Source organism: Lipophrys pholis, assembly GCF_963383615.2.
Source record: "Lipophrys pholis genome assembly, chromosome: 11".
NCBI lineage: Eukaryota > Metazoa > Chordata > Actinopteri > Blenniiformes > Blenniidae > Lipophrys > Lipophrys pholis.
This window is the reverse complement of record NC_137631.1, coordinates 6958088-6982595: the sequence shown is the minus strand read 5'-3', so window position 1 is coordinate 6982595 and position 24508 is coordinate 6958088. Positions and strand designations below refer to the sequence as shown.

Here is a 24508-nt window from a genome sequence, read left to right as displayed (position 1 = left end):
CCCCCCCCCCCCCCCCCCCCCCCCCCCTCCTCCCTCCTCCCTCCATCCAGCCACCAAATCCACTTAGAGGCCCGTGTGTGATTGTTTTCTCCCAGGCAGCAGCTGCTCGGCCTCCTCCTGCGTCTCGACCACCTAATCAACTGTCAGTCAGTCGGAGAGGGCCTGAAATGGTCGCAGATTTAAATTCGCCTCCGTAATGAACACATCCCGGCTCTGTGATCTTTTTCCCGCCGAGCCTACGGGGCCACACAAATGAAAAAGGCACGTTCTGTCCTATTCATAGGGGAAATCCAATATAGGGCAAGTTAAACCCCCAAAAAAAAGGAATTGTTGCATAACTGTGAATCTACTCATTAATGACTGGGCCGAAGCAGAAAAAATGACGTCCGGCCCGATTTTGTCTCCAGCTGGAAATGACGCCCGTGTTCAGTTTCCATTGACAGTCGATGTTGGAGTCGCCACAGAGTTGGAAAAAGGTGCAACGTTAATAACATTCACGCACGCTCCAAACACCGCCTGCACTTCATTTAACCACCGACAGTTAAACCGCCGTTAATTAACAAATCATATAACCCCGCATGTGGTCCCGATTGAAGCCGCAGCCAATCAATTATTTGATTTATTGAGTGGATTTGTGACATTTCCCTGTTTAATATCAATATAAATTAAGTTTCAGACTGTCGCTGTGGGGGGTGGGGGAGTGGGGTGGGGGACACACACACATTGGAAGATTAAATGGCTGAAAGCTAATAGCGAAAAAAGGATTTACGACGGTGTGGTTAAATGGTATTGACGTTAACGGCTGTCCACACTCAGTAAAATGCATCAGGAATGTGCTAGAAGGTATAATTGTAGGCATTTCTGGCCAAAGTTGAGGTCACTCAAACCTCTGAGCGAGAATGAACGTATGTATAACCCCTAACCATGTGTGTTTGTGAAAAATCACGGTAACGTCTATATGGGAGTGTGTGCGAGAAAGGCGTTTATTCCACATCGCAGATTCATCCTTTACCTCCTGCGTCGTCACTCATGTAGTCTTCGGACTGATTCACTCATCCCTCTTAAAGTTGTCCTCAGAAGGGGACACTTTAATCATTGCGAGGGCTGTAAAAACGTCTAAACTTCTCCGTCCACCACGAGAGTTTTATGTGAATTACGGCAGCTAATTTAATGAAAAAGACCGAATGTATGTCTGTGGTTTTAACCGGCGGGCATACATTTTATTTTATGTTTAACCTTGAAAGAACGCCATAAATACAGTAATGTGGTGTCATTACATTAAATACCGGCTTCCAGTGTGGTTGGAACGACTCATCTGACCGTCACCTGTGAAACCAATAATCTATTAATGTTTGTGAATTGGCTTGTGGACCACACAGTAATGGGACTGGGGCTGCGTGTCCTACAATATAATACTGAAGGACGGATATGCAACAGACTGCAGGAGCACAGAGGAGATTTCTTCCTGAATCAGGCAGAATTTTCTGTAGCGTCTAACATAATGGCACATAAACACATCAGTACGTGCGGCTCGTGTACGTGAGGTCAAATACCCTAAAGGCCGCTCCACACTGTGCGATTTTCAGCTGTCCCAGATCAAAAGACAACAATCACGAGGGAATCGGTTACGATGTCTGTGGTCTTTGCTGTGAATCGGTGGTCCTGCGTCACGCCGTCAGGCAGGTTCAGGGACGGCCGTCATCACGGTCTTGTGACCAAAGACGAGCTGCGATAAAATTCTGTGTCAGAAATTAGGGGTGATCATTTGTCTGCTGCTGCAACCTGCGTCAACTAACTAACCAATAGAAATGCAGTAAGAAATGACAGATCAGTGCGACACCGGTGCCAAACCCAAAGAGATGCTTTTTGGCTATGATGGCAAAACGCGACTAAAAAATTATGTGGGATATAAAAAAAAACCTTGTTTGGAATTTCTCTCCAGACACACAAATACCATGAGAGCTCGCGCTCTGTTTATGTTTCACTAGTTTCTTTTTCGTGGATGGATGGCGCACGCTGAGGACGATTTATTTTTGCGTATTCATGTCGACTCACGTACATCATCGGCTGCGATTCAGCTCGTGTTTTCGTCGTGCAAACTTCATGTAAATCAGATTCATGTCGTACAGTGTAGCTCGCTGAGAACTTAAAGGATTGTTAAAGTCGCACAGTGTCGCCAGCTTTAGATGAGGATCGGGGTTGAATCTTTGGCCTTGACGTTACCACTTCCTGTATTTGTCTGTTTCATTCAAATAGAATAAAACTTAAATTTAATCTGGTTCGCACATTAGAATTGTGAAATCTGTGACCCATCGTGTGTGTGTGTGTGTGTGTGTGTGTGTGTGTGTGTGTGTGTGTGTGTGTGTGTGTGTGTGTGTGTGTGTGTGTGTGTGTGTGTGTGTGTGCTCCAGGTGAGCACAGTGGGGTTTTAATCAAGTCATAGCGGGTGTGAAAGTAGGCCCACTGTGGCTACGTGGGTGTGAATGAAGAGTCATCACACACACACACACACACACACACACACACACACACACACACACACACACACACACACACACACACACACACACTGCTGTCACATATCTGCCTTTTGCTCACACACACCATCTCTCGCTCTCTCTCTCTGGTGGGACATTTTCAGCGCCGTGACAACAGCCAACCACAACGCGGGCTCCCCGAAGCAGCGGGCCAATCGCCTGCATATCTTCGTTCACCGTCGTCCAATGAGAACGCTCCGTCCACAGCTCGTTTATTTCACACAAGGAGCTTTCATCATTGTTCCAGATGAGGCTGCAGCTCCGCTGCTCCCAGAGAGCATCTGCTGCTTTTTGTAACGACGACCCGAACTCCCTCATGAATACACACTGTACACCTCCCGAAGATTAGCAACTGTCGCTCCCTGTTCATCATCCAAATACCCACTGCACACTCGCTGCTTATCATCACACTTCCGTGCAAAACTGCTATTGTGCTGCTCTTTGCTTCAGCAGTCTATTTCATCACGTCTGCGAGTGCCCATTTCTTCTACTCTGAATAAGGAAACGTTCCTGCAACCCTCACACACGTTTAAAAAATTTTTTTTACAAAATCACATCAATCTAAGAAAAGAAAAAAAATAAAAATAGTCGCTGGTCATTTATATACCCACAGAGAGAGAAGCAAGGCTGACACACCTGCAGACGTCTCATTTGAAGCTCACACCTGAGCCGAACCTGAAAGCGTGTAGCTCCTCGTTAGATGAGAGATGCGAGGTGAAGAAAAAGACAGAATCCCCCTCACCTGACGCCAGTTCGGACTTAATAAACCCAGAAAGGAAAGCCCACCTCAGAGGATCTCATCAGCAGTGCCCCTCATTGTTAGCAGCGAGCTGCTTATTGGCGGGCGAGGCAGCCAGCCCGGCTCCTAGCAACTGCCGCCTGACAGGGAAGGTTGAAGAGGTTATGTCGTCACAGGAACCACGAGCCTGGATGGATGAATGGGTGGGAGATATGAAAAGAGCATTGAACGCCCCGCAAACACAAGCTAATTGCTTTATTAACATGCAAATAACAATGATAAAAAAAAAAAAGAAAAAAAAAAGGCGCGGAAAGCGGAGCCGGGCAAACGGACGATGATGAAAACACGAGTGAAGGTGGAGGGTCTTTGTTGTCCCAGACGGTGTTTGTGTGAGTCCAGAAAGACAGACGGGAGCTGAGGAGGACTGTGAGAAAGAAAAGAATACCATTTCTGAGATACTTGTTGTAATTTGCTGCTACAATCATTTGATGCAACTCATCAAAAAAACTTGAAATTACAATACCTCAAGGCTTGAAAAAAAAGTCCTCATGAATTTCATCCATGAATCAAAAACAACTAATGAATAGAGTAATTTAGCATCAAGAAGACGGACATCACCTCCAACCCCCAACCACATCTCTCAAAAAGCATGGAAACATGTCTGTGTGCAAGTGACAGCCTGTTGGTTTTACCCCCTACTTATTGTTCTTCATCAGGATTTCCTCCTAAAAATCCAAAAGAAAGAAATTGAACAATGAAAACTATAGTTGGTTAGTTAACTATGAAATAATTCATAGTTAACTAACCAACGGAATGATGCACATTCCTACACTACTATCATCAATCAAACAGGAACGCACCAATACCACTTTTTTAAAGGACCGGTAAGACAATTAACTTTTAGCTACTTGCTAATAACGAGTACCGAGTAGTTCTTAAATACCTAATTTATACTCCATACGCAAACAATACGTTAAGGGCATTGCCGTGAACCACATCCCCACAGCCTCTGCACCAACGTTAAGCACAACTCAACAGTCTTGAAGGCTCCAGAATATGATGGCGTGTGAGCCCCAAAACCCTTTAGCATGTAGCATGTAGCATGTAGCACGGCTCTATGCTGCTGGATCCACTGACCAGTTAAACTAATAAGCGACATCATTCTAACTATGTTGGTCCAAATGCCTCTGCCGATTAAGATGCTGGTGTCCTACAGACTGTCTTTCTCCTCCTCTTGATATTTTGGCAGATCATAGTTCAGAGTCTGCCTTACATTTGTCGTTCCTCAATATCAAAGAATCTCCACACCGCAGACATTGCTCGTCGTCTCTTGTCTACCTGCAGGCGATGTTGCTGATAGATGGCGCCACATGATACTCGCCGAGCTGCACCAGTACTCCTGTGTAGAATCGTGCCGGGTACTCGATACTGGCATTGGTACATCCCTAATTAAACATCCAATCATATTAGCTTTTTCAAGCTAAAAGGCTAAATATAATTGTGTTCCAAACGTTTCTTTTTTTTTGGCCTTGTGCGACAACTTTTTTTCAAATAATAAACTGTTTTGTTTCAAGCAAATTCTGCTGCATCGTTATCAATATTTTCTGCAATTCTATAGGCAGGACAATTAGATATGACTAAATATGATGGGTAGCTGAACGACAACACGTGTCAATAGGAGGAAATGTGTAATTCAACGCAAAATATTTGATAGCAGATGGGAAGGTTTGATCTCTTTCTCGACCCCTGACTTGCAGACGTCAGCAGACCATCACTATCCGACGTCTGTCTATGTCTCATGACTCTGAACCGCCATACCGACCGTCTCTTACCTGCTATATCTGTATTGTGGCGGCCTAGTTTAGAGGAGCCCACCAATGTAGGGCAGACTGCAGGACGGAGCAACTTTCAGACAACCTTGGCAGGATGACTAAGCTTTTACAGACCAAAGACAGACACAAAGGAAGAGGCAGGAAGAGTGGAAACAAAGGGGAGAAAATATGACAAACAAAAAGCCACAAATAAATAAAAGTGGAAATAGCTGACACACTTGTTAAAAAGGCACCGAAACCATTCCTCGGAATACATTTTATCCATTCAGGTATTTCATTTGATGTAACTCAGGATGATTTTGCTCATTGTTATTAGCAATTTCCAGACCGTGAGTTACTTTATACATCAGTAATATATCTGTGTCAATATTGGGAAAAACTTGAACTTGAAAGTTACGGTAACTGAGGCCACGTTTACATGACAACATTTACTCACATGCGTGAGTAGATGGACACTAACAATGTTTACCTCCAGAGTGTCATGACCCCCAGTTCATATTCTCTTGGGGCTTGGTAGTTTTTTAGATGACGTTCACCTGTAATAACAATCTAACTTGGTCGTTTGTCCATCCAAATGTCCATTTACACCCATTGTTAGTGTTTATGTGGCACCCCTAAACGTGTCACCACATTCATTGTTTAGTGTTTTAAATCATTATTTCAGGTTCTGGTTCATTAAGATAATTTACAGTGTGTAAATTGTGTACCGTTAAGCGAGGAATGAGGTTTGGGGGGGGGGGTTATTTTATCATAAGCAATGTTGTTTGGCACACATGTTAACTGGAGGTGTACTGAGCACAGTAATAACTAAAACCTGTTCGTTAAAGTCGAAAAAGAAATGTTGAATGATTGTAAATGAGGAAACTCAATCAGAAACTATAAAACAAACTGAAATGTGAATGATAACAGTGGTTACATATGTTTTGAGTGTTATAAATAGATTTTTTTATTACAGGGTGACAATGTCTTTGTTATACAGTCCCTCACCCTGCGACCCGTTAAATTTATGGCGTATTGTTCTCTGCACTCATGTGGTTTCTTAATAAAAACGACAGCACAAGTGGTCCAACCTGAAAACAACATCCTTTTCAGCATTTCTGCCGTTTCCGTGTAAGCGGACTTTGTTTTCAAAGTGTTGCCTTGTGAACACGAAACCTATCTGAAACAAAAACAATAAAACGGGGTCTACAAACACAGTAATTCCACCTCAGTGAATTGCAGTGACAAACGACAGACGCATCCCGTCAGTTTTAACTGTTAAAAGTAGCAGCCGTTGCCTGATCTACAACACGATCGAACATCTGCTACGGTGACTATCAGTGGACAGAAGGAAGGCGTAAGAAGACACAACATGCACTTTAAACTGGAACTCCTCTGTGTGTAGACTGTACTGCAGTTTTGACACGCAGACATCCTGTCGGAAACTGTGGCTTTCTCACCTTCTGATGACTATGTTGGCGTAGTTCTGAATGTTTTAACCCTTAAATTCCCTATTTCAGAAACCCTTAAGTCAATGTTAGGTATAAACTGAACCATCTCCACCAACCAGTTGATGTGTGTTGATGCCATTTGTTTGTTTGTTTTTTTAAATCAAATAAGCAGTTGGTTGCATTTAAAAGGGCTCGCTTTTGTTTCCATTCTCTGTAAAGTGCAAAGTTTTCTTTGTGCAAGAAAAATTACATCAAATATCAGAAAATATTAAATATAGGGCTGCACAGTACTGTACATCAGAAATGTATCATTACTCAATATAGGCATGTGCAATAAAAATATTACAAAAGACCGACTAAACTACGATAAACTGGTTGTCTAGGACATTTTCCATAAGTTTAGCAACGTGTTTTCAAAAATCTATTAAAATATATGAAGAGGTTCTTATCTTTTTTTATCTACAGTGAATTTTAAAGTGTTAAAACAAATTACAAGCTGAAGCTTTGAAGTTAAAGCTAATATTTGTGTACTTTGCTCCTCAGTCACAGTTTTGACTTCTTCTGGATTTCCAGCAACAATGTTTGGGATCAAACGGTCAAACTACACCGTCTTTCAGAACATCTGACTTTCTCACCACGTCTTCACCAACTCCAGACTAAATCCTACACAGAAAACATGCGGTAATACTATAAAAGGCGAAAACAGACCCAAGATACTCAGATAAATGTTGGAGGAATTGCAATATACAAACTGGGAACCACACATGTAAACCTCCGGCGCCTTTTTGAGGCAATTTGAACAATCCTACATCATCTTACACCACGAGACCGTCAATCACTGACGGAGGAGCCCAAAAACATATCTTACAAACTCTGAAAACAGCAGCAAGCACAATGCATCAAAATCAAGAGCCCTCGATGTATAGTATGTAGCTTGAGAAAATGTGAGAAATATTTCACATGGAACAAAAAACTCATAACTATAGATCAAACGATGGACACCAGCCATCCTGTTACGGCTCTAACTCCTTATTTAAACATATTCCAAGCACATTCAATCACCATGTGTACTAAGCCTGCATGATATATCTCAAAATTATCTGAGAGAAGAGCAATAAATTCAATGTTTCCATACACTGTGCATTCATGCTCTGCATGTTAACATATTTGGGCAATCAGACGGAGCAGCGGCTGGATAAACCCGGATCCGAGAAGAAGAAAAGAAACACTGTTATTTGGAAGTACAAATCCCAAAGCAAAAACGCATCAAACAAATGTTTATTCTTTTCCAAAGTGTCTCTGTAATTTGAATGAAGACAGATTGACGGGTTGATTAAATTCAACTGAAAGCTAAGTTAAAAAGCCAACGTCATTCTCTGAAGAACCACCCCATTGTGGGTTTTAATCAAATGTTACTCAAAAAGAAGAAAAGCATGTATTTGGAGACATTTTCTGATGCAACATCATTAACAGGAAGAGCAGCATAAAACCATAAACTCCTATGGAGGTTACAACAAAAAAAACATCAACTATCAAACCCATGTTAATCAAAGAATAAGAGGACATCTATGAAAATCTGTCCATCTTCTACACCCACTGTGTCTACACTCTGGTTGTAATATGCTGGATGGACAGTGCAGTGTATTGTGGAAGGAAACACAGGTAAAACCTGCAGAAACACACAGAAACGGACATTCATATGGAATGACGGTGGAGTTGGATTTCTGTTACGGGCGACTCTCAATGATAAAACTACTGAGTCCCAGGAGGACATGGACTGGGAGGCATGACACTCTGGAGGCCACTATTTACCACGGTGCACGGCGGCAGCGCTCCCGCCATCTACAAGGAGACGGAGCCCCGAGCGTTTCCGGGAAGTGTCGTTTTCGCTCGTCGACACGACGACAGAGCCTGAACACTTTCAATAAGTTCCACTTTGGGAGCCTTCTTCAAAAAGTTGAGTTTTCAGTGGCTCCGCGCGCCGTTGTAAACGGACATCCAAAACACAAGGAAAGGTTTGCGCATTCACCTAAATTCTTTGCCATGTAAACTTGTCTCAGTCTAAACCCAGGAACCTTCTTCCAGGAGGGCAAAATAGTTCCCACTGGCATCCTGCATCAAAAGGACATTTTACTCCTTTTTAACAGTTTGACGTGATGAAGGACTCTGGCCAAGACAAACATCACTCCTGAGATTAATGAAGCCAGAATTGGTTCTTTATCTCCTCTGCTGCATACACACACATCCCTGAGATGACGTCTTTTTGAGGGATGTACTGATCAGACCAGCATGACATACCTTAACATCCACAATACCAATGATTCAAGGGGTGTGGATTTATTATAATCAATTTAATACATTAACACACAGCTGATTATACACATCCTATACGGAAGCAATGAACTCTGGATATTAAGAAAAAGTCTTGAGAGTAAAATAGTGAAAACTACAGTGAAGGTTGTTGAAATGAATGGCATCAGGCTAACTCAACGGCAGAAAATTAAAGTGAGTGCCATCTTTTGAAGATTTGCAGTTGTACGTGACAACACACAAGGTCATTTCACTGCAAAATGGATGGAACTTTAACTTGTGAGTTAAATCCAGAAGTGTTTCATACACTCCAGTTTAGCAAGTCTCATATAGCAGAGCTGTGAACGAAAACATGCAGGAGACGATTAACAAATATGGGAATAAACAAAGAACGGGTTGTCATTTTGTATTGTTGGTATACAAGGAAACAGGAGCAGCAGATCAGGATCAGCAAACACTCGATTCTAAAGCATCAGATCAGGATAAAAGGCCAACACTTGTAATCTGATATGTCATTTCTTTCTCATCTCTTGATCATTTCAGCTAAAAATGTCATGCAACTTCACCTTTACATCAGGAAATATCTGATTAAACAAGAGAGGCACTCGAAACGCATAGAGAATTGTATCCCAGCAGGGTGTCGAGGAGTAAAAGTGAGCTTAATCGAACTGAGAGCACCACGCCCGAGTCCTGTGGACGGAGGCTGCTTTGTTCTGGCTCCGGCCCCCAACACACACTCCCACACCCACCCACAAACACACACACAACACCGACAGCACAGTGCAACAAAGCGGTGGCAGACAGTGGGTCACATGTTCGTCACGCCCGTCCGGCGTATCGTTGCAGGCATTCATATTCCTCTCGCGTGCGTCGGCCGCCGGCTCTCTTCACCAGCGGCGTCGCTTGGCTGCGAGTCCCGACTGAAACCAGACGCCGCTCGCAAAAGTAACTGACAGCACAAATATGAGACAAGCGCTTATTAAAGGCAGCCACCGGGCTGTCGGAGCAGCGGCAGAATAACGCAGACGCCCTGTCAAGAAACGTTCGCGAAGTCGACCACAGACGCAAAGGAGATGTGACATTACCGAACCCCAAAATGACACGGTGCTAATTGCATGGGGGGGGGGGGGGGGGGGTTGAGGGGAGCAAAAGTTTTCCCTGCTGCTGATTTAACCTCTCAGGGTGTTTATTAAAAAAATTTTCCACAGGCAGAGTCGTCTGGCCGGCTTCAGAAGAGAGCGGCTGGCTGCACTAGATCTGTCAATCTGGGCAACGACTCCATCAATCTGCTGGTAAACACAGTGAGGCGAACAATGCCAGAGTCAGCATCCAAGTCTGAACCGACCACCTGAACCCGCTCCAGGGCTTTTCGCACAAGTCTCTGTCCATCCTCCACAATGAATTCTGGAGCATTTCTCTCTGCTCTGTGTCTGAGCATCACCCTTCAGCTATCCGTCTTCCATCGACACAAGACGAAAGAAACAGCGTCCCGAGCTGATGAATAGAACCACTGCTCGGATATTTCATTGACGGCTGCCAGGAAATGCTCTTTGCTCGACACGCTCGGTGGTCTCGCTGTGACCTCGAGGCTTGGAGGGATTGAGGGAGCGGATCAAAGACACGTCAGCGGGGGCAGATGACTCCTCGCTTAATGCTTGGACGGAGGTCATGTGGATCATGTGGACGGGCTCTCAGAACACTAAACGACTCACAAACCAACAAAGGAAGGAGATAAACTGGCGAGACCTTGAGGGAAAGCCATTCATACTGGGTCTTTGGTGTTTCGGGCCACCCGTCAATTCAGTTAGGGAAACCGCTGCACTCGATGGCGAGTTATCACTGAAGTCCAGGTGGTGGGACAAGTGTCGGAGTTGGAAGAACAAGTCAGAGTTATTTGGAAGTGGAAAAAATAGGTTAACACTAAAATTACAACCCAGACAGTCTCTGGTCAGATGTTACACTTCAAAAGTTTCTGGTTCTGCTGAACTTGCAGTTGATGCAAAAGAAAACTGCCTGAAGCATTGCAGGCACACCAGATAAGCTGAAAAGCCCAAACTTGATTAAATAAAAACTTGTATATTTGTGATTAGCAAAATTACCTCGCTTATACTAACACGCTGCAACAAATCTGACTTTGTTTGCTCATGTGTGACCGAGTCCAACCCAATCCACCTTACCAATGTGGGTCAAAGACCAGCGAACTATATCTTCATCTTCATGAGATTTAATATTTTGCAGGTATTAGTTAAGTCTCATCATGAGTGGAACCAAAGTAGATCTTCACCTACTTTTGCTGCGACGGCCTTTGACAGTCATAAAACACATCATATAACCGACTTCAGCTTAGTTTATGTAAAACATGCTACGTCTATTGAGCTGACCCATTTCATTTCATCTCAGTAAAGTTAAATTCCAATGGCCTTGAAGCATCATTGAACAGACCTGTCATATTGGCAGGAATATTAATTTATGATCAGTATTTCATGTTTCCACTTAGACAACCACACTGTGCCAGTAACGTTGTGCAACCCAAACGTTTACCTGCCAACATTTAAAATGTCAGCACACCGAATGCTAATTCATCTCCGAAGGCAACAAACGGAATTTTAATATCTTGCATCAAAGACCGAAAGTTGGAATTGTTTCATCTCGGTCAAACTGATCAAAAAGATCGTTAGCAGTCAGGCTAGGGTAAAACCCAGTGATCACACAGGAAATAGAAAACTGACCAGAAACCGGTGAAGTTTTAATCAACGATGACTCGGTTTTTGGATTTGGAATGCAGCTCTGTCCATCACAAACTCCAGTTTTGTTTACAGGAAAAACAATTTGGCTTTTTATGTGACAACGTGTGCAAGTCCCTTAAATATGGCTTCCAGAGTGCAACGTCATCAAATCGCACCATTATCATATGGTTCTCTGCACGCAAGCAAACATGGCTGCTTTACAAAAACACAGCACCAACTAGTGGCCTGGCATGCAAACTGCTGTTTTTCAGTGTTTCTGGTTTGAATTGTTGAGTGTAAAATACTGCTTCCAGTCAACCTGAGCTTCAAATGTGAGTTCAAGCTGGGAGAGAGACATCAACTGTAGGTTTGATGACCACAGCGTCAACAATCATGATAAGAGTGAGAGGCAGCCAAAGAATTGTATTTTTATTGAAGCAAAATAACAAAAAAGAATTATTGCCAATCAGCACAAAAGCCATCGGAGAAAAAAAAAGTTCTAGATGTTATTACAGACAATAGATCAATGAATAATTACTTGCAGGCAACACACACACTACAGTGTAATGCTGCCTACATCCAAAGCTATTAAAGAAAATACATATCTCAAATTGTTAAAGATACAACATTTTTTTAAAAAGCAACACGTCAGTTATTATATTGCAATAACAATAAATGTGGGATCTATTGTGCAGCTCTATTGAATGTTTGGGATATTTGTGCAGAAGACCGAGTCAACTTCAAGAGCTAGACAGCAATGATTTCGAGAGAAAACACAAAACTTTTGTTGCGTTTTCGGTGCTCGTTCACACAACAACGGTGCTCGGAGCCACTAAAAACACAACTTTTTGAAAACGCTTAAGCTCCGTCGCCATGTAAAGAGGGGGAAAACGAGAATTTCTGGAAACGCTTTGGACGCAAAAACAATGCGTTTTCACTTGAAATCTTGCTGCAAAAACAGGGCCTAAATTAATGAAATCCCTCAGCACCACTATTGGCCTCTGTGTTAATCCTCCCTCCTCTCCATTGTCCCTCCATCAGGAGCCACTGGAGCACGACGCAGGGAGCGTAGCGATGCCGCTCGCTGCTCTTTGCCCCCTCCCGGGCGGAGCCAGGGGGCACATCCATGCCCTTGCCAGCTGCTGCCTGCTGCAAGAAACACAACCGAGCTCTCCAGTTCCCAGCGCTGGAATAACTTCTCCATTACGGCTTTATTTGCACGAGCTAAATCCTCTTTACTCAACAGCCATAGGGTGAGGTTAACCGAATAATACAGAGAGATATAGACGACAGATATAGATAATTGATGCAGAAATTCACAGAGGGCCCCGGCTTTGAAGAGCTGAAGGAACAACAAACAGCAGCGGCCCATTACAATCAAAAAGACTTCTGCTATCACGCTAACAATCTGCAGCAGTGTCACTTTTTTACACTGCGCCGACTCTTTGAAGGCAGAGGCTGTGGAAAAATGCACAAACATACTCTAATGTCATCAGACAGCTGCACAACAAGGAGGTAGGATGTGTACTTTTTTTTTTTCCAGCAGCATTATTTGTTTATTTAGGGTGTAATTTTTTTCCCCCAGTGTTTTCCTCAAAAAAAAAACCTGTAACCTCGATAAAGCGTGCTAAAGCAATTGTGGGTCTGGTGTCCCTGTGCTGGATCCCAATTGTGGTCAATAAGAGAGACTCCACTTAAACACTTAAAGGCTCACTGTGACAAATCACTTTGAGTCTTCATGTCACATGAGTGTGACAGAGGTCAGTGGGTCAGCGGGCGGCCTCCACAGCAGCGTAAACAGCAGAAGTGTGTCAGTGGTCACGATCCACTGACACATTCAGCTGACTGGGTCCGTACTTCAGAGGGTTTTTTTTCCAGTGCATCAGTATAAATATGTTTTCTACAAGGTTAACAACAACAGTCTGGATTCTTACTATACGGCGCTGATGTTTTGTTCTTTCATGACAAAACAAAATACTGAATCCATTCTGTTTTCAGTTCAGCTAATGAAGTTTTAACAGTGATCTGCTGCCAAGAGCTTCAAACCATCATATTTACCCTTCCATCCTCTGCTTTTGGCACCTGCTGCTTCTTCCCTGGTTGAGTCTTGACATACTGCACCAGGGGTATCAAACATAACACCCTAAAGCCAGAACCGGCCCGCAAAAGGCTCCAACACAGCCCAAGAAAGAACCAATTGTAAAAATTGCAAAGAAACCATTGACTTTTTAACAAATTCTAAATAATAGACTAGTGGACACAACATAACTCTGAGATATCAATGATGCTGCCGTGAAGAATAGCTGCCTTGCTGCTATCAAACTAGCCTCAAAGCCATGTTGTCAGGGTGAGTTTGTAAAAACATGCATCATGCAATAGCTGTAGGAGACATTTTACTGTATTTTGCACCAGAAGGTTTCGTTGGCTTTATGTTGAGACTGTAATCATTTTCCATAATAATTGTTTGGTTTTGTGAAAATAGACATTTTCATCACGTAAACAAGTTTGAATGTACCTATTCCAGCAGTGCGACCCACTCCAGATGAAATTGGACAGTATGTGGCCCCCTCAACTAAAATGTGTTCGACACCCCTGGCCTAGGCGATCAGTCTTTCATGCACCAAGGGGCAGTGGTCAGTCGCTGTTGTGTCCGGTCAGTTTGTAAAGCTGTTTCTTAGCAGAGCAAGCATCAGCCAAAGTCACCGCCGTCACCATCATCAGCCCCAGCTTTGTGGTTGCTTGGTTCATAGCCTCACTAAAATGCTTCCAGTTAAAAAGAGATCAAAACATCTCGTATTTTGTGGGTGATTTTCAGAAATTGGTGCTCCAAAGGAAACAAACAGATCGTTGTTTGGGAACTATTTTCATCAGTGGACTAACGTACATTTTGCACACTACTCGCCAGATGGAGATTTGCACAAAGTAAACTATTGTGCTAATGTTAATCGTGCCGATGGAATGTGTTTTTAGGCAGCTCAAATAAACCAAAAATACTCTGTGTGGACAGCAAGTAACATCCTGAACATGAACACAAACCAAAGATTCCTCTTATGCGTCACATTTTCTGAAAATGCCGCGTCCAAATGCCGAGAGGGCCGTTTGTAGCATCAATAGTTAATACAATGCACCATTAATAGTTTTATTTCAACAACGTACATTTGTTTTCGCTCACTATCCACAGATTAAACACATCAACCACACATGAAGGATGTAGCCTCATGCAACAAAACACAGCTGTAATCCATTGGGCCACTAGTGGGTGCTGTTTGTTTTTGGAATGATTCCAAACACACATTCATGCAGAGAACAAAACGCTTCTCATATTAACAACGGTGAGTACACAGACATTCGCATGGACGAACAACCAAGTTGGATTATTACAGTGACTCTCAACCTTAAAACTACCAAGTGAACTGGGAGTCCTGACATTCTGGAGGCAGACGTTGTTGTTGTTGTTGTTGTCTCTCTTCTCGCACATGTGCAGAAGAACTGTTTACTACGGAAGTGGTTTGCATGCGCAGGAGCAGTGTTTCCGCCATCTCAACAGAAACCGGGCCCAAGCGTTTCCAGAAAGTAGCCTCCCCCTGATACGATAACGAAGTGGGAGCATTTTTAAAAAAAAGTTCCATCTTGGAAGCCGTTTTCAAAAAGTTGTGTTTTCAATGACTTCGATCACCACTCTCGTGAAACAGAAACGCAAAACATGATAAAAGTTTGCATTTTCACTTGAAAGCGGTAAACGGTGGCTAAACCAGGTTGACCTGAGGACAAATATTTGACGAAATAAACTGCATACAAGCACTGCCACACATAGGGACAATGGAAACCCGACGACTTAACGCCCGTGTGTTCTCAGTTCCTCCTGTCTGTTTCACGACAAAAGGCCGCTGCTATTTAAGACGCCTCACTTACACACGGCCACCACCTCCACCGCCGTTGCGGACGGCTCTATATATACACCTGGTTAGAGATGTATATCGCCACACTGACACGGTCTGTCAATCGCTGACCTCATCCTGGTATTGTCTTAGCAGCAGCAGGTTGGAGGGTGATGCGACTGCTCGAGCAGGGACATCAGACTTCCGAAAGAAATCACTTCATGTGGCCCAAATGAAGGTCAGTGGATTTGTAGTTTCAAATGACTTTCTCCGGTTTACAGGAGACGGGTTCAGCCCTCAATCTGCTGATGAGCTTATCTTCCATGGTCGCATACAGAAATCATGATTGGAGCTCGTGAGCTCACGACAAAAACGCTGAGCAAAGTGATTGTACGTCACTTAAAATGACACGGGGGTAGGTCATACGTCCTCTCGGAGAAATGGAAAGTTCGGGGAGGCTGATTAAGCCTGGTTGAATTGAGGTGCCGGGATCTCTCGGTCCGCATTAGAGAAAAGGTTGGGAACCAGATTTCGGATTGTCACATCAAACAAAGCCTCTTTCTTCAATAAGCCACAAGACGGACGACGTTCTGATTGAAAACCCGGACTCATCAGCTGAAGCCGTCTCGTTTACATGAACACTGAATAAAGGGACCCGATTGATTTGAGTGTTTATATGAGCCATGAATATCTTCTAATTCAGTCAGTGCACGGATCCCATAACAATTATCACATGATCCCACATTCAGCTTTACCCAAAAAAAGGCCTGCCAGTAAAGAAGGATTTGTTCGCTCTGGACTGGCTTCTCATGGACTTTGTTAAACCACTCACTGTTGGAAACTTTACGTCTGTAAATCTTTTCAAAACATTTTTTAAATCGTTTTATATGTTAAAGTGCAGCGTTGTCTCCTGCGTCAACCAATCAGGACTGTCGCATGATGAAACCCACAATGCATCTCACCTTTTCTGTGCTGGTGTAAAAAAAAAAAAAAGAATAAAAAAAGAGTGTAGCTTTCATGAAAACGGGACAAAGACTTGATGAGAGCAGAATTTTATTATCTAGCAGTAATCCGATGTTTCACTTGTGTCTGGTTCCACACTAGAAATGTAATGACTATCAATTGTTGGACAATAATCTTGTTGTGTCTGAAAGCTGGGGGGGAATCATTTCTGGTCTGACCTGAAGACTTAAACTCAACTGCATCACTTTCGTACCGTCAATAAGCCTTTAAAATCCATCCTGCCGCTGAATCACAGCGGATGAATGAATGAGGGCCCCTGTTCTTCCACATTTGGGATATGAAGTAGGCTTCATGAATACTGAATGAACTGCTAACGGCGGACCCGTGGTGGAGCGTTGCGGGGAAAAGGGGCCCAAGTGGTTCATATGATCACGTCATGGTATTGAAAGAGCAGCGACATCAGGAGAGGAACCATAGCCAGAAGCATCAGCGGAGGCTTCAAACAGATTTCAGGCTTTCATTCTAAATGAATTATTCAAGTAAATATCTCTTTCACAGCACCGCGAGCTCGCGATTACTGTTGTGATATTTATATGGACTGTGGAGGAGAAAAAAGAAAAAAAAAATCTCTCTTAATGCCATGACGTCTTCATCTGTCATACGTCTGAACAGCGGGAGCTGCTTTTCAGCTGCTGCCCGGCGCTCTCCACTGCTTTTGCTGGGCAGCTGCAGCTGTCAGAGCGATGTTTGCAGCTCTGCTCTCCGGGGCTTCGCCACTTACGTAATCACCGGAATGAAATGTTAATGTCAGCAAAGTTGACATGGCAATAAGGGACATCTTCCCTGACAGAACCAGTGACGGGATGGAAGGAAGCGGGGCAGGGGTGGTCGCACAACCCGACTGCTCGAGAGGCGACCCGCCCCTCTGTTCCAGTGGCATTTTTAAAAAATAATGTGTCCCAGTCATGCCTTTATCTCTCCTCATTGACAATGCCACCACTCTGGTGTTCAATGGAGATTGCGACGGGTCCACAGAGACGAGTCGCATGCAGGCGGGGGTGGGGTAGCTCTGCCGAGGGCTTCTGGGCTCACGGACGGAGACCTTGGGGGCACTGGTGGTCGGGTCTGGTCTGGTCTGGTCTGGTCTGGTCTGGCTAAGGCCAAGCAGGTTATGACATGTTGAGTTTGAAACGACCACATTTCCGCTTCATCTGAAGTTCTGAGAACAAGCTTTGGTTACTGCTGCTCTAAACGCTTTTGTCGGGGAAAAGATGCCGGATGCAAAGAACAAACCCACAACGTGCACTGACCTTTAACAAGGCTTTATGAGCTAAACTTTAGAAATGACGACATAAATGAGAACGCTGCGGTTCGGCGAGCAAGATTCCTGGAAGACAGCTACTATTTTGGTCGAAAGGTTCTAGAGATGGTCGTCAAGCTTTAGTGCACTCCTAAGAGGTAGATTTGACGGTAAATAATAAAACTATGTTGTACGTTGATTCCTTTCACAAAAAAGAAAAACAAAAAAAAACAACACTCTTCTATTGATTTGAGAGGTCTTAAAAGACATTGAAACACTGCCGTTAAGGAGAGTTTTTGTTCAGGCGGTTGACAAACTACAGAGATTCCAGCAGATCTGGGGATTTTGCAGATCAATAAGCTGCTGTACAGTCTGCTGTGATCAACAGCATGCCGAGCAGTGCTTAAATCTGGACTTTTTTTATTTTCTAATTGTTTTTTGGGAGGGGGGGCCTGGCAGGTCCACAAGCCTTTGTTTTCCAAGGAATGACTGGGTACGGACCCTGGTTTCCCATGTGTTTCTACGTATGATTGCAGATTCCCGGCATTGTAACCTGCACCGATGATGTCTTACTGCTGTTTATTCCATCTTACCAAAGTCACATGCATCTGCTCTGGTCACAGTTATTTCAATTCAAAACATTTGAGTTTGCTAAGCGGAGTTAAGTCTGCCAGAGTATTGTTTGTTTGATTACCCTGCATGCGTGCCATGATCCAAAATGACCCGCCGAGTTCATGAGCTGATCTGGTGATTTTGCATCTCAATAAGCCTTCATGTAGAAATTAACAGGATGACGGCTTTGAGTGACCAACCTGCTCCAATCGGTGTTCCAAAAGAAAAGCCTCATACAGCGAGGTTGATTTCACACACGAGTGAGGAGACTGCTAAACAAAGCTGTGTTTTTGTTTGTCTGAGGTCGTTTGTTGTGATCAACGGAATGCGGAGCAAGTGTCCATAATCAGGCCTGGTCTATTTTTCATCACTAGCAGCTCAACATCCATGTGTCCTGCTGTGGAGACAGAGACAAATACTGATCAGCCATGCCTGAGCAGAAAGCAGCAGTAGCAGCAGCAGCAGCAGGGTGATGTAGGGAGCACACATGATGAAAAATGTCACAACCCTCCGTCACAGCCCCCCCCCCCCCCCCCCCCCCCCCCCCCCCCCCCCCCCCACCGTGAGGAGAGAGGACAAAAACAAAGCCTTGTGCTCGTCCACAACGTGACACATGAGGAACGGGACCTTCCAGCCCTGCTGCCTCTGCAGCAGCAGATCCTTCTCTGCAGGGATCTCGTCTATTTCCACCAGTGCGTCACGTTTACTGCTGCTGCTGCTGTGTCAGACTCCACTCACACACACACACACACACACACACACACACACACACACACACACACACCTCAGATGAATGTGGCGTCCCCGACACTCACATCTGCACATTTACGCATTATGTAAGGAAACAGAGTGACATTTATCCGAGGTGTTGGTGGCGAGGATGAGGAGGGTGGGGGATGCCTGCAGCCCTGGGTGCGCACGGGCAGCTGCTGGAAGGACATTCGGAGCGTGTGGCCTTAATTCAAGAATGAAAAAAAAAAAGGGAACTACGTGTTCTGCGCCCTGACGCGCGGTTTGAATGGAGATCTGCAGCAGCTGCTGATGGGCTGACAGAGGAGACACGCCGAACAGCGGGACGGAGCTGTGACATTCCCCACTCCGACACCACACACTGACATGAGAAAACAGGAGAGCCTCCCCTTACCTCCTCCTCCTCTGCGCCTTCAGTCCGCTGCTCCGTAAACCCCTCTCCGCTTTTTTTTTTTTTTCCTCTCTTGACGAGGAGAAGCAGGCAAAAAAAAAAAAAGAAGCTGTTTTTACCGCAGGGTGGGTGGTTAGAAACGCGAAGCTGTCGTGCGTAAAACGGTCCGCGCCGCGTATCCGATCCACGTCCAACCTCCGCAAAACGCGCCGCGCGTATGATCCACTTTCTTTTCTCTCCGTGTGGGAGTCCCGGGAGCTTCTGCGAGGAGTCCTCCCGCAACGTCGCCCTCCTCTCTCAGCTCCTCTCTCCTTTTTTTTTTTTTTTTTCCCTCCTCCTCCTCCTCCTCCGATACAAACGCCGCAAGTCTCGGAGCCGCTGCCGCGCGTGTACCCGCCGTGTGCGCGTCCACGCGGAGCAGGGTGGGCGCCTAGCTGCAGTGACAGAGCGAGGAGGGTGGAGAGGAGGGTGGGTGCGAGTCCTGAGGATCCTCCTGAGGAACAACTCGCAATTGTTTATTCATGTGAAGACGAGCTGCTCGGATTGTGTGCGGTTTTATTTGTTGTTGTTTTTTGTTGTTGTTGTTGTTGTTTTGTGCAGAATGAACACGTCGAGTCTGATAAGTGGGGGTGTCACTCAGCGCGTGACTGACAGGAGGCGGGGCGTGGCCAGGGCGCAACACACACACACGCACACGTCCCTAAACATGTGATTTATACAATGCTTTACTAGATGTTTATCAGTCCATCTTTTATTCATAACACACTGCAAAAACACCCATACATTAACTTAACATCCTTTACCTCAACGACTTATAATACAAAACTTAAGCACTTTGTTCACGTTCTTTTGGCTTCAATAATTTATGATGGCTAAATAAATCAATAAACTATTGTATGTAGACTAAGATTGAATAACTTTTTGTTTTATAGATAGATAGATAGATAGATAGATAGATAGATAGATAGATAGATTCATAGGCGCATAGGTTCATTCTTCCTACCAGGAGTCGGAAGACTTTATGACCAAATAAGGTTTTTTGTGAGATTTTCCACCAGATAAAATTTGTTGGAGCCATAAAACAAGCAAATCATCAACGATGAAGAAGCAACACATAAACAATAACCTTACATTCATGTTGAAAAGCTACAATTTAACAATATTTATAATGTTTGTTTTGATTTTGGAGCCTATTTCAGCATTTTTCCTCTTTTGTTTTGGTGAAATTTTACCATTTTAGCCATTTCCTGATAGTTAAAACAGTTTTAGCTATATCGGCAATTTTAACCCTTTTTTTTTTTTTTTACTGTGAATTTACCATTGCCATTATAGCTGTTTTCCCTGTTGTTGTTTTTTTTTTACTATTTTATCCGTTTTTTGCAGTTCTGGCTCTTCCTTTTTTTTTACTCTGGAAAGTAGACCATTTTTGAAAAACGGTGTCGTATTCACATAAACTCAAAATGAAAGCAAAACGTTTATTTACATAGGATTTTCTGAAAGCTTTTCTGATCTCGACCTAAAGTATGTTCATGAAAAGCTCATTCTGAATCTTCTGTCGGAACGACAAATGTTCCAGTACTTTAAATGTATATATAACGAAAGGAAAAGATCTTATCATGTCGGGGGGAGGTTGGGATCGACGGGTGGGTCGTTTTAATAGAAAATGACTCATTTTCAGTTAGAAAAAGGACTAAAAACAGAGTTTGTTAGAAGGAAAACACCTTGAGTTTTTTTTTTTTGACAAATCTGTAAGTTCCACTTTTGCTTTTGTAATGAGCAAGTTCTGTCATCCTGTGTAAAAGCAGCTCACTGCTCTGGTACGTGCAGTTGAGCTTCACTGTGGAGGATCACGGAGGATCTCAAACAGCTTCTCCGATCTCAAATCAGTTGATGTGGGTAGCTTGAAATGCTCACATTATTTGGTCACATTGGCTTCAGCTGTTTGTAAACTGGCATCAAACGTGTTGTTTGTTGTGTGTGCGCTTTTCATCTTGTTGTGTGGGACGGACCAAACGCTGCCTGCGAAGCAGAAATGAAAGCTGCAACGTGACTCCCCTCGGCTGCTGCTGTTTTCAGGAGACGTAAAATTATGTTCAAACATTCATGTGCAAACGTCAGGACGGATCCGCGTCTCTGTGCCTGCTGCTGCGTGACATCATCCAACTTACCCCGAGTCACCTCCGGGCACTTCATCCGAGTCATGGCGGCGGGGGCCTCTGAGGACCATCCCGTCTGTGGTCGTGACTCGGGCGGACGAGCATGAAATTCAGTTTGATCCTTCTGAGAGCGAAGCCTCGTGAAGTGGCACAATTAAACACCTAATAAATGGATCGCTGTGATGTTCAGCGGCTCCACTATCAACGTAAGCAAACAAGAGTATCATTAAAGCCTGAAAAGATGTGGGGATTTTTTTTTTTTTACAGCGATCAACCAGATTATTAAAACCACCTGAGAGTGGTAAAATAGGGCCATAATACATTTAAAATTTAAAGTTTCAAGTTTAAATCACCGATATCTCAGCTCAGGTCTCAAGTCTTAAGAAATATGTTTTTAAAAAGGATTGTTTGCATTGAAATTTGTTACTATTTCTTGTTGGTTTGGCCGGATTGGAGCCTTTTGTGGGCCCGTTTTGGACGACGGGCCTTATGTTTGACATCCCTAGTCAAGATCGCCTGTCAGATTGGGCCTCAGAAGCAGCAGTTTTTTAGTTGTTCTCACTCGATCCTTTGCTCAGACTCACTCAGTTCCTTATACTCGCCCATTTTTCTGCTTCTAACACAAGTATGAGGTCAGAACTGTCTACGGTTCCTCTCTCATTAACAGGTACCATGACCGGAGACCATCAGTGCGATTCATTTTTCATTTCTTTTTCTTTGAACATGCTCAGATTCAAATATCAAAATGACCAGTGCACAACAATCAACTAAAGTTATTTCACCAATCAAACTGAATAAGTAACAGAAGAAAAATATAATGAGGCTGCATGTCTGAAGAGAAGTGGGAAGACGTACAACTTAACAACAATTCATGTCACTTGACAATAGTACCTCTGAGGATGTTTCTCCCTTTGTACTTCCACACAAACATGACTTCTCCTTCTTCGTTTTACAGTATTTCCTTCTGGCTGGATGTTTTCCAACTCGGCCAAGTCAAGCTTTTACCACACATGGCAAATAAATGACCTATTATTAATACACGTATTATAGTTTGTTGGAACGTACGCTCATATGTTATTGCCAGTCATATATCTAAAATGTCCGCTCAGCCTGGGTTGAATGAAGAACAGCCAAGACATCATCTCAAACCGTTCATTTCCACAGGTGTAAACATAAAGCTGATGGTTATATAAGACCATAAAATACAATCTAAAACAGCTTTTTTTGCTATTCTGATCTCCATCTAAGCGACATGCATAGCTACTAGAAGTCTTGAATGCACCGTCTAACCATGACCGTTGCTCCTGGACCATTTCCAGGTAATGTTTGTTGTTCCCATAGTGACTAATCCCTTAATTCAAACCACAAGAACAAAACATAACCTGTATGCATAAGGCTGCCTGTCTGTAGCTCTAAATGCAACATGAACTACAACTTTGTCTGTCTGGAGCAAAGCTATTTCAATTCAGTTTATAGAGTGCCCAAAACGACACTGTCCTCTCAACGCTAACTAACTAATAGCTATATTGAAATGTTTATGAGCTGTGTTTTCTTTATTTTGAATATGTTTTGAACCTTTGGACAATCGAGGAAAAATAATAACTACCTTTAAATTTAAACTTTAGAGTTTTTCTTTGTCGTGGTACACATTATACTTGATCAAAATGTATATATATTCTCTCGAAACCAAATAATTACAACTGAAAATAACTACAATCTCAACATAAAAAAAAATCAGCTTTTAATTTTAATGGCATCGTCTGGTGTAAAATACAGTGAAATGTCTAACTGCTGGACTTTTTTTCCCCCACGGGACTGATGTTTGACGCCCCGGCGCTAGTGCATGTTTTTGGCCTGGGAAAAGCTCATGCACAGGGAGAACATGAACACGCGTATCATCGGGAAGGTGTAACTTTGATAGTGCTGCAGAGTCGTCAATAGTATCTATGGAACGGTCTGACTGAATGGCTGTAAGTGAACCTTAAAGAACCAAAAAGTACACATTTACCATGGTAATCTCCACTTTAAGAAATAATGCTTTCAATATTGTGTTTGGATGTGGTGAATTATTAGAAATGCACTTGAGAAAGGTCAACCAACTGTCTATGTTTGATTGAAATGATTACAGCGTGATCCTGTTTTTCATTGTTGTGACCTTGTCGGACCAGTTAGGCCAAGATGGACTGAACCTTTCTGAACTAATCTTTAGTTAATTTCAAATTAAACCCAGCAGTGTGAGTTCGCAGTGTTCAGAGTGGATTTTCACTTCATTTGTCGGTTAAGTATGTGCGTGGCTGAATCACTGGAGTGTGTAACAGCTATTTGAGGTGTGTAGTAACAACAGGCTCGCCGTGAGTCAAACATTGTCTTCACGTCAGCACACCTCCCCGTCAGAGGGCGCTTTGTCTTTTCAAAGGTCAGTGTCAGTCTATTCCCATGATCACCGTACATGGGGGGGGGGGGGGCGTTCAGAGAAACCCAAATCATCTGGAGGTGGAAAAAAAACCGGAAAAAAAAACCTGAAGACATACAGCCGCCAATCTTTGCTAAATCTAATTAGGGAAGATTAAGCTGGAGGTCTCAGATGAACTGCTCCAGGGCTGCTCACTCTCGACTGACAATGCCTCTGCTGGCAGGAGCTCCTCTCTCTCTCTTTTCCCTCGCAGTGCGTCGGTGTGTGAGGGAAGAGGCAGCTCACACACACACACACGCACACACACACACACGAAAACATCCCACCTGTTTTTCACGGGATCGGTTTCCATCCCGGTGACATATTTACCAGGCAGACACGTTGAAAAAGAAATCCTCCCTTCGGCTCCTGGAAGCTGGAATCCAACTCCACGTCGTGGGGCCCCTGGGCTCCGGGGGCCACGGTGACAGC

At 43.7% G+C, this 24508-nt stretch overlaps 1 protein-coding gene across 9 annotated transcripts in view; it reads right to left on the bottom strand.

The window, feature by feature from the left end:
• Positions 1-19872, bottom strand: part of LOC308116890 (unconventional myosin-IXAa-like) — a 155495-nt gene extending 135623 nt beyond the window's left edge. For 6 of the 9 annotated variants that reach the window (XR_013935798.1, XM_080475359.1, XM_080475362.1 and 3 more), the window contains exon 1: positions 19472-19857. The gene's annotated coding sequence lies outside the window, so the exon portion shown is untranslated. Of the gene's footprint in view, positions 1-19471 lie in introns of all 9 variants that reach the window. The other 3 variants (XM_080475360.1, XM_080475366.1, XM_080475365.1) reach the window with 1 other exon arrangement.
• Between the last annotated feature and the right edge of the window lie 4636 nt (positions 19873-24508).